The sequence below is a fragment of the Silurus aristotelis genome (assembly GCF_946808225.1).
Source record: "Silurus aristotelis genome assembly, chromosome: 18".
NCBI classification, from domain to species: Eukaryota; Metazoa; Chordata; class Actinopteri; order Siluriformes; family Siluridae; genus Silurus; species Silurus aristotelis.
This window is the reverse complement of record NC_139591.1, coordinates 18,102,141-18,111,084: the sequence shown is the minus strand read 5'-3', so window position 1 is coordinate 18,111,084 and position 8,944 is coordinate 18,102,141. Positions and strand designations below refer to the sequence as shown.

Here is an 8,944-nt window from a genome sequence, read left to right as displayed (position 1 = left end):
GAGCGCAAGAAACTTGGTTAGACAGTTTTTGTGGTAATTATTGGAGCTTTAGTGAAAAATAGTGCACTGACACTAAGGTCGGTAGTATGCTGCCATCACCACACTGAGCACGGCGCACTTTTGAGACGTCCGAATGATTAACTTGGTGAGGCTGTAAGCAGATAACAAGATGTAACATTGTTAAGGAGCAATTCGGCAGCATTACGCTGTGTTGCTAGATATATTCAGGCCTATATTTATTCATTTAGCAAGGACTCTTCCCCAGAGCACTTAATGCGACGTGGCTCCAGTCAATCGTGCGCTGATGAAGGTGCAATCCGTTCCTGTAAGACCCTCTTAATCATATCACCATATCCAAGCATGATCAGGGCTTTCTAAATACAGAATACTAATGAAATCAGTAACAGGGGAAATATACGAGAGCGGGACGATGGAATGCAATAAGCATCACTCATGCAATAAGTCCAGTTGCAGTTGAGATGTACACCAGGTCGTTTTGTTTCTTTTCAGCGTAAGGATTTGGTCGGATACGCCAGGCTGATTAAATCAGATCCAGCCAGGCACTCTTGTCTAGACATGCAGACGTTGTGTTAATATCCAGCAGACAACCAGAAGTTGTTCAGCAACCGTAAACCCCGATATATAATGTTTCCCGTGTAAGATGCTTTTGCTTTGAGACTTTGTATACAATCATGTCAACCACATGGGTGTAAAAATAGGAGCATTATCATCTCACTTCTGTCATCCAACATGTGAAATATTACTTATGTACACAATGTGCAATATCATTCATATAATGGGTTATATATTTTGTCACTTTTCCCGAATGTCTTCCCTCAGATGCCTTAAAACCTGGCAGTAGAACTCGCTATTGGCGGTCAGTGCGCTGGGGACGTATTCTCGATGCACAATGACACGAATGTCGAAAAAGACAATGAGCAGGCACTTGGTCGAGCTGCAGACCTGCCTCATCTTTTCGGTCGTGGTGGACTGATGATGGGCTCTTCCACTGTGAAGATTGTTGATTTGCCTCAGGGTTTTTACACCTAAGTTTCTCCACCAGTAGAGTTCTTGGCAGACTTCGACGCGGTGTTCATTCTGCTCGTGGGTCAGCAGGCTGAAGACAAACTTGGCAGGAACACAGCACATGTTCAAATCACACATGAGAATTGCTTCTATTTTTCCATATGTCACAGACAATGGCAGCAATGTTGTGGATTGTTCTCCGACGATCATTATGAACAAGTTGCTGAATGGTTTCGATATTTTCAGGGGTTGAGATTGTTGAAGGTCTTCCTGATCTCTTGACGTCTTCTAGTGATGTTCTTCTGTTCTTGAAGCACATGCGCTTGAAGCACTTCGAATGACTCATTGCAGCACCTCCTGGGTTTCATGCAAAATGTAACATTTGCTCTTTGTTCTAACTTGCTGTCAATGATGAAAATAGCAAACGTGGTAACGCATGTGGTCAGAATAGCACCAGTTGCACAGCTCCCAACGTACACAGGACGATGTCTTTTGATACACTGACTTACGAAGGTCGGTGTTCCCTGTGTCCCTCCCAAATATATTTCAATTGAGAAACTCCAAAATCCAAATGTTCATGTATTGCATTGTAACGTATCTGTGCAAATGGCAATAAACCTAAAACTTTGAACTTTGAAAAACCTTGAAATTTGATGAAACAAAATGCCCTGCATGGTCATGTGATGTATCTCAATACTGCATGCTCTACTTGTTATGAAGCTGACCTACTGTACACAAATTAGCTGTTTCAAGTCAAACAAAGTAGCATGCATGGATCACCTACAAACGATAGCATATGTAGCTGATTTGAAACACCGACATCCTGCTAATGTGATGTGTGTTTAAAAGAAAACCAATATAAAGCCTATAAACCAAACAAGTCAGCCTTTATAATTAAAGCAGCAGTTCTCGGGGCTTAATACAGATATACAGGTGAGATTATTTACTTAAGCAAGAATGAAACCTGGGATCAAAGCTTAAATGTTCAGGATCTTCATGTTGGATTTTGAGTATGATTTCAGTACTATCATCTCGGTTTATGTCAAGATCGATGGAACCCGATTGTCAATATTGGAGGACAAGGTATATAGAGTAGATTAGAGTGTATAGTGTGTTTTAGTGTAGAATCGATAGCAGGTATTTGAGTAGAGTAGATCTAAGTACAAGAAAAGGCACAGAGAGGTCGATTAGAAGAATCGGAGCTGTGTGCAATCCAAACACACGCTCGAGTAACTCCATCGTTCCACCGTCTTTGCCGAGAGTAAATGTACTTTGTTCATGTCTACTCTCTGGAATTACTCGTCCAGATGTCACGCCGACAATTATCACCTCCTATTTAAATGGCTGCTATGTGATAATTTGCCATTAGCTAGGTGCTTGTACGACTGCCTGTGTGAAACAAAAACATCTTCCTCTTTTCCTTTACTGCCTTCAGACCATTTTCACTGGGTGTTTTCACTGGGTGATAGACACAACATCAGTCCTCAATATACAGTATCTTGGCCAACTTTGCTCTCTTTTTAGCCTGTTTACATCTTCAACTGTACTTTTGTGATGATCCTTTGCTATCTGGTGTTGAACAAATGGACAACTGGATCCCTGTTTCCCCTAGTTTTTGTTCTAATGATCTCTGAAAGTTGTTCCTTACTGCCATCACCATTAGCTCGCTCGTTAGTGGACTAGGCATGGATTTCTCTAAAGCTGCTATATGACAATAACTGTTTTTCTAAGCGCTGTAGAGATAAATTGCAACTGACAGCCCAGATTACAAAGTAGAGCAGGGAAAGCGAGCGAGAGAACACAGTAGACTATAGGCACAGAGGCGTTAAGGGGCAGCCTGTGAAAAAAAAAATCAACTTTTTCGACAAATGCTTTGTGGTATTCTTCTATAGCAATCTAATAGTTTAACATTAATAAATATATATATAAATTATTGAGAATAATAAATATATTTTGTAAAATATTTTTATAGTAATATATTATATTATATTGTAATATATTAGAATTGATATAATTATATATTAAATACAAACAATAAAAAATAATCTAAATGTTATAATAGTCAGAGTATGTAAATTTCCAACACTAATTACAAAAAAGTTGAGACATTGTGTAAAATGTGAATAAAAAAGAATGCAGTGATTGGCAAATCTCATAAACCCATATTTCAAACTTAGGAAATGTATCATCTTAGGGAATAATTAGGACATTTTTAATTTGGTGTCAGCAACAAGTCTCCAGAAATTTTGGGCAGAGCAACAAAAGGCTGGAAAAGTAAGTGTTACTTAAATAAAACATCTGGAGGAAAGTTTTGCAACTAATTAGATTAACAGGTCATAAACATAATTGGGTATACAAAAGAAGTTTCTTAGAGAGGCAGAGTCTCTCAGAAATAAAGATGCAGAGATTCACCAATCTGCGACAAACTATGTGTACAAATTGTGAAACAATTTCAGAATAATGTTCCTCAACATCTTATTGCAAAAACTTTGAATATTTCATCATCTACAGTACATAATAATATAATCAATAAATCCGAAAAGCACAATTGTAAAAATCGATATTGGATGGCCGTGATCTTCAGGCCCTCAGGTAGAGCTGCTTTACAACACGCCTGATTCTGTAAAGAAAATCACTGAATGGGTTTAGAAACACCTCCAGAAATCACTGTCTGGAAACCAAGTTTGCCTTGTCATCCACAAATGCAGGTTAAATTTCTAGTATGCAAAGAAGAAGCCATACGTGAACATGATCTAGAAAAGCAAAGCAAGATAATGTACAAATGATTAATAATTAATATCATGCATAAAATAAAATAAAAAGTTGCAAAATATCCCTCTATTTTTTTTTTTTTTTTTTAGTAACTACATCAATTTCCTCAGTTTTGTTGTGAATAAAATATGGGTCTATGAGATTTACAAATCATTGCATTATTATTATTGTTTTTTTATACATGTCATCGTCCAAGATTTTCTGGTATTGATATTGTAAATTACATACAATATATTAAATATTTTCTTTTTCATTTTTTATAAAAAAAAAAATAATAAAAACTTACCCTGATTTCTCTAAAAAGAAATCATACACTATGTAATTATGTAATTCATAATAATTAATTATTTAGTCAAATGTTATCACAATATCCAAAACAAATCATTTTGAGGTATTAATATGGTTGATGCCAGAATTACATTGTCATTTCGTCTAAGCCCTAAAGTGAAGAACTAAAATAAAAATAAACTTTTAGAGACCCATGTAGGCATTCACTGAAATGGAGAAAAGGAATAAGAGTATATAGTGACAAATAAAAGCAAATGTTAGTTCTGAGTTGTAGAGTAACATAATGCAGAGTGCTTGTGGGCATTGCGTTCCAGGTCATTCCAAAAGTGTTCACTAGGGTTGAGGTTAGAGCTCTATAGCAGGCCATTCAAGATCTTCTTAAAGATCTTTAAGCATATCTTAATGGAACTGGCTTTGTGCACAGGGACATTGTCATGCTGGAACAGGTTTGGGTCTCCTAGTTTAAGTGAATGGAAAATGTAATGCTACAACATCCAAAGACTATATACAAGTGTGGGTCTCTAGATTTGTAGCAACAGATTGGGGAAAAACACATATAGCTAGTAAAGCCAGGTGTCCCAATACTTTTATCAAAACTGTAACACTAACACTGCAACACTTAAGAGTTTGGAGTGTTAACTGAATAGAGACATTAAAGATTGCGAAGACCAGAGCAGGATTCAGACTCTACTGAATATTGAATATAGTGTATATAATAAGTGTATAATCCTCTTTATATAAGCCACAGGGTGAGACTTTTTTAAGCGTTCCTTATTTATAGCATCTCAAACACCTGCGCTGAGCATGAGGCCAATCCGACCACGCCCATGGTAATCGAATTCCTGCTCAGGATGCAGTGCTTGGAATTCCTTCTACATGATGAAAAGTTAATGGTGGCTGTATGAGGAGAAGAACACGAAGCAGATATAGCTGTGAGGTTCGTCGCAGTATGCCTGAGGGACACCGGAGGAGCACAGCGCTAATGGGTTTGAGTGAGTCACCGCGAGTCCTCTCACACTCCCTGTTTATCTATCTAGATCTATATTTATATTTTGTTATGTATTTTACAGTTGACATCAGTTGCGTCGGTAGTCTGTGGTTTACAAGTTCTGCGAATGCGTGATTTGTGATTCTAATGGGTACTGTTGATTAGAGCCGTTAGAGCAGGGAGGATCGAGGAGCAAAGAGTAATGAGCATAGTACACTGGAGCTTCGAGGAAGCTGCAAGGAGTGGAGTAGTGAACAGATTAATGGGGAAGTTTAGATTATATATAGGTTAAGGTTCTTGCAGTGTATGCAGTAATGTATCTCTGAATGAAGTATATATATGAGTTATTTCAAGAGTATGTCGTTTGGATTTAATATTAGAGTAAAGGAGAGCTACAATTTGGAGCAGTAAACTGAGATTTGAGAGTCGATTATAGGATTTTAATCACATCTACACTTTAAACAATTAAACAAAATGTGGAGTATATATTACTACAGATTAGAGCAGGGGTCCCCAAACGTTTTTCTTTGAGGAGCATAATGATTTTAAATGTATTTATTATGCCTCCTAATGCTAGATTAGTTAATTATTCTGTTTTGCACTGTACAGACAAATGAGCATTACTTTTCTAGAAACATTTAGCCTATTAAAAGCACATTATTATCATAATGACAGTTTTTTTTTCATATTAATTGCTATTGAAATCTTGGATGATCCGCTGTGGCGACCACTAACGGGCAGCCAAAAAAAAAAAAAAAAGAAAATTGCTAGTGAAATCCAAACATTTCTCACTTATCTGTATGCATGTGGGTGTGGTGGCTGAATTTATGATCAAACATCAGTCAAACATCTGCTGAGCTTACATGTCCATGTACTGTACTCTTCAAAATCCAGTAGAATGTCTTCCCAGGTTAGTGGAGGCTACTATAAGTAAATGTGGAATGAGATATTCAAAAACCATGTACAAATCTTATGGCCAGATGTCCACAACCTTTAGCCATATAGCCATTATAATACCAGCATAGTTATCAGTAGTGTTTCTAGGATTTTTGAATGCATCTAGTCATTCTTGTTCCTCTACTCAACCTTCTTTACTACCGTAATTTCCGGACTATTAAACACACCCAAATATAAACCGCACCCACTGAATTTTACAAAGATTTTTATTTTGAACATAAATACGCCGCACCTGTCTATAAGCCACAGGTTCCTACATTGAAACTAATGAACTTTACACAGACTTTAACGGAAGACAGTGTCTGTTACAACGGCTTGTATTTAAACAGTAGCCTACCAAGAAAGTCATTGTTCATTGTCTTCCTCCTTCCTTTCACAACTATTTCTCTCCAGAGTTTATCTTTTGGCATCATCGTGCGTTTAAAAATCACCATCGGTGAAGCTTTTCTCCCGATGCCGTGCAGCTCAGAACACAGGTGAAGTGTGTTTTCATGCCCGGTTGTTTTCAGCGTGACGAATGATTCGCATTTCCTGTAGACAGTCCGAGTGAGCGGCAGGTCAAACGTCAGAGGAACATCATCCATATTTATGATGTGGTGCGGCCAGATTCAGTGGGAGCGTGATTTAATATAAAGAATTTCATTGGTTCACCTGAACCCGTTCGGCAATTTCATTGGTCTACTGTTGTGTGGCTCAGTGTTTTGGCTTGAAGCTTGTGAAACCAGGAAAAACCCCGGAAAAATCCATAAAATAGCCACATCATTGTATAAGGCGCGGGGTTCAAAACGTGGGAAAAAAGTAGCGGCTTATAGTCCGGGAAATACGGTACATTTATTTAATTTTAATTTCACTACAGACATTTTAACACTACAGGTACTCATAAATAGTGCTAATATAACACACACACACACACACACACACACACACGCACCTACAACAATATCTTTAGTCTATGAAATTAGTTCTAATGAATCAAAATTCAAATGTGAATAAAAAGATTTAATAAAATCACTGCAGAATGAACAGTAGATTGTGGATTCGATTAGCTGGCGACTCGGGTGGACTATGGAGTATAAGAGAAAGAAGAGTGTAATTGAAATTAGTGTACCTGAATAATAAATGAGAGGTGGCCATTTGCCAGGACTCACTTAGCACTTGCATTTGGCTCTCATTCTGGCATTTTAATAACAACGATGAACTCCAAATCTGGCTCCAAAACCACAGCAGGAACTAAAATCTCAGTGCCTTGATGGAATCGATGTACTATAGAATGTACTTCACATCCTAACACTGAAGTAATAGCAATGACAGTTGAGTCAGTTGGTTTGCTTTCAAGAAAAATGTGTTGTCCACTTTGTATAAAAATTGGCAACCTTTGCAAATATGATCAAAGAAAGCTGTGTCAAAAAGAAATCTCACTAAAATATTCTGCTCTCGTAGATATTAAGCAATTGCAAACACAACACAGTTTCTTTGTTAAATATGCGTGTTTTAGTCAATACTTTGTTCTCTCTACCTTTGCCTGAGTTTCTCAGCTCTGAGTTTATTTCCTATAATGTCTGATGAGGTTGGGGAATGCATAGAAAGAGACCTGAAACATTTCCTACATTATTAATTCCATTAATATTTTATATTTTTAGTACACTTGAATGACTAGGAACAGGAAATTGTTTAAGCATGACTTCCTGTTTCACAGAGGTATGAATATGAGGTAACACAAAAACCAGATTCCTTTATTTATTTCTTACAATGGGGATGACTAAAGAATAAAGCTGTAATGTGTGATAGTAAAATGACTATAAGAATATAACAAAAGCATTGATAATGCCCTTTTTCACAATCAGGACAATAAGCAAGAACGTCTCTAGGTTATATATGTAACTCAGGTCCCTGGAGGGAACAGAATGCTGCGTCAACAACGCTTTGGAAAAGCTCCTGCGTTGTCCGCGCTCTGAATCATGTGTGTCATCTGTCCAACGAAGAGGCACATCATCACCGGCGGGGTGACCAGGAAGCTATAAAATGCGCATCAGAACGAGAGTCCAATCACATCAGTCTGACCAGTCCCTGCTTAGTGTGGTTGGGCACAGCTAGACCAAAGAACGGAGAAGCCAGGAGTGGCTCTAAAGTCAACGTTATACAACCTGACAAAAGTCAGTGGCGTACAAAGCCTGCAGCATTGCAAATGTCTTGAAGGGGAACTCCAGAGGAACAGGCTGTAGAATGCGCTCTGACCAAAAGGTGGAGACCAAAACACTCATATGAGGATGAGATGGCATCCACAATCCACCTTCTGAGGGTCTGCTTGTTCACAGGGAGCCCTTTTTTTTATAGGAACTGTAGCAGACGAACAGCTGCTCCAACTTCCTCCACAGTTCTGTCCTGTAGACGTATGCATCCAGGGCTCGCACCAGCTTCTCCTGGCCAGGGGCCTAAAAAAGGAGGACGATAGAACGCCTGAAAGCACGACAAGTCGTAGGTGAACTGAGGGCACCTGTCTGGGGTAGAGAAAGGCACTGGTTATACTGGGGTGAACACCAGGAGAGACAGGGCCACGAAGAGAGCCTGAAGGTCCCCCACCCTCTTCACGGGGGAGAAAGCCAGAAGAAATGCGGTCTTAACCGACAGAAAACTAAGGGCCACCTCGGCCAAGGGCTCGAAGGAAAGCTTAGACAGGGGCTGAAAAAAAATGGCCAAGTCCCACACAGACACTCTGGGTCACGTCCTGGGCCTCAGCTTCTGGGTACTGCACAGAAAACTTGTCACCAAGGGATTCTTGCTTAGCGACTGCTCAGCAAGCGGAGCACAATGAGCTGTGATAGCGGACAAGTAAACTTTCAGGGTGGAAGGAGACAACCCTGTGGTGAACTGCTCCTGATGCCAGTACTAAATCAACCGGGCAGTTAACTGGGT

The 8,944-nt window shown here is 38.9% G+C and overlaps 1 long non-coding RNA gene across 1 annotated transcript; it reads right to left on the bottom strand.

Moving 5' to 3' along the window:
- Positions 1-6,161: 6,161 nt before the first annotated feature.
- Positions 6,162-6,853, bottom strand: LOC310741116. Its single transcript, XR_014537842.1, has 2 exons — positions 6,683-6,853; positions 6,162-6,562 (listed from the first exon to the last, which is right to left on the bottom strand). It is a non-coding gene; the product is annotated as an uncharacterized lncRNA (long non-coding RNA).
- Positions 6,854-8,944: the final 2,091 nt, after the last annotated feature.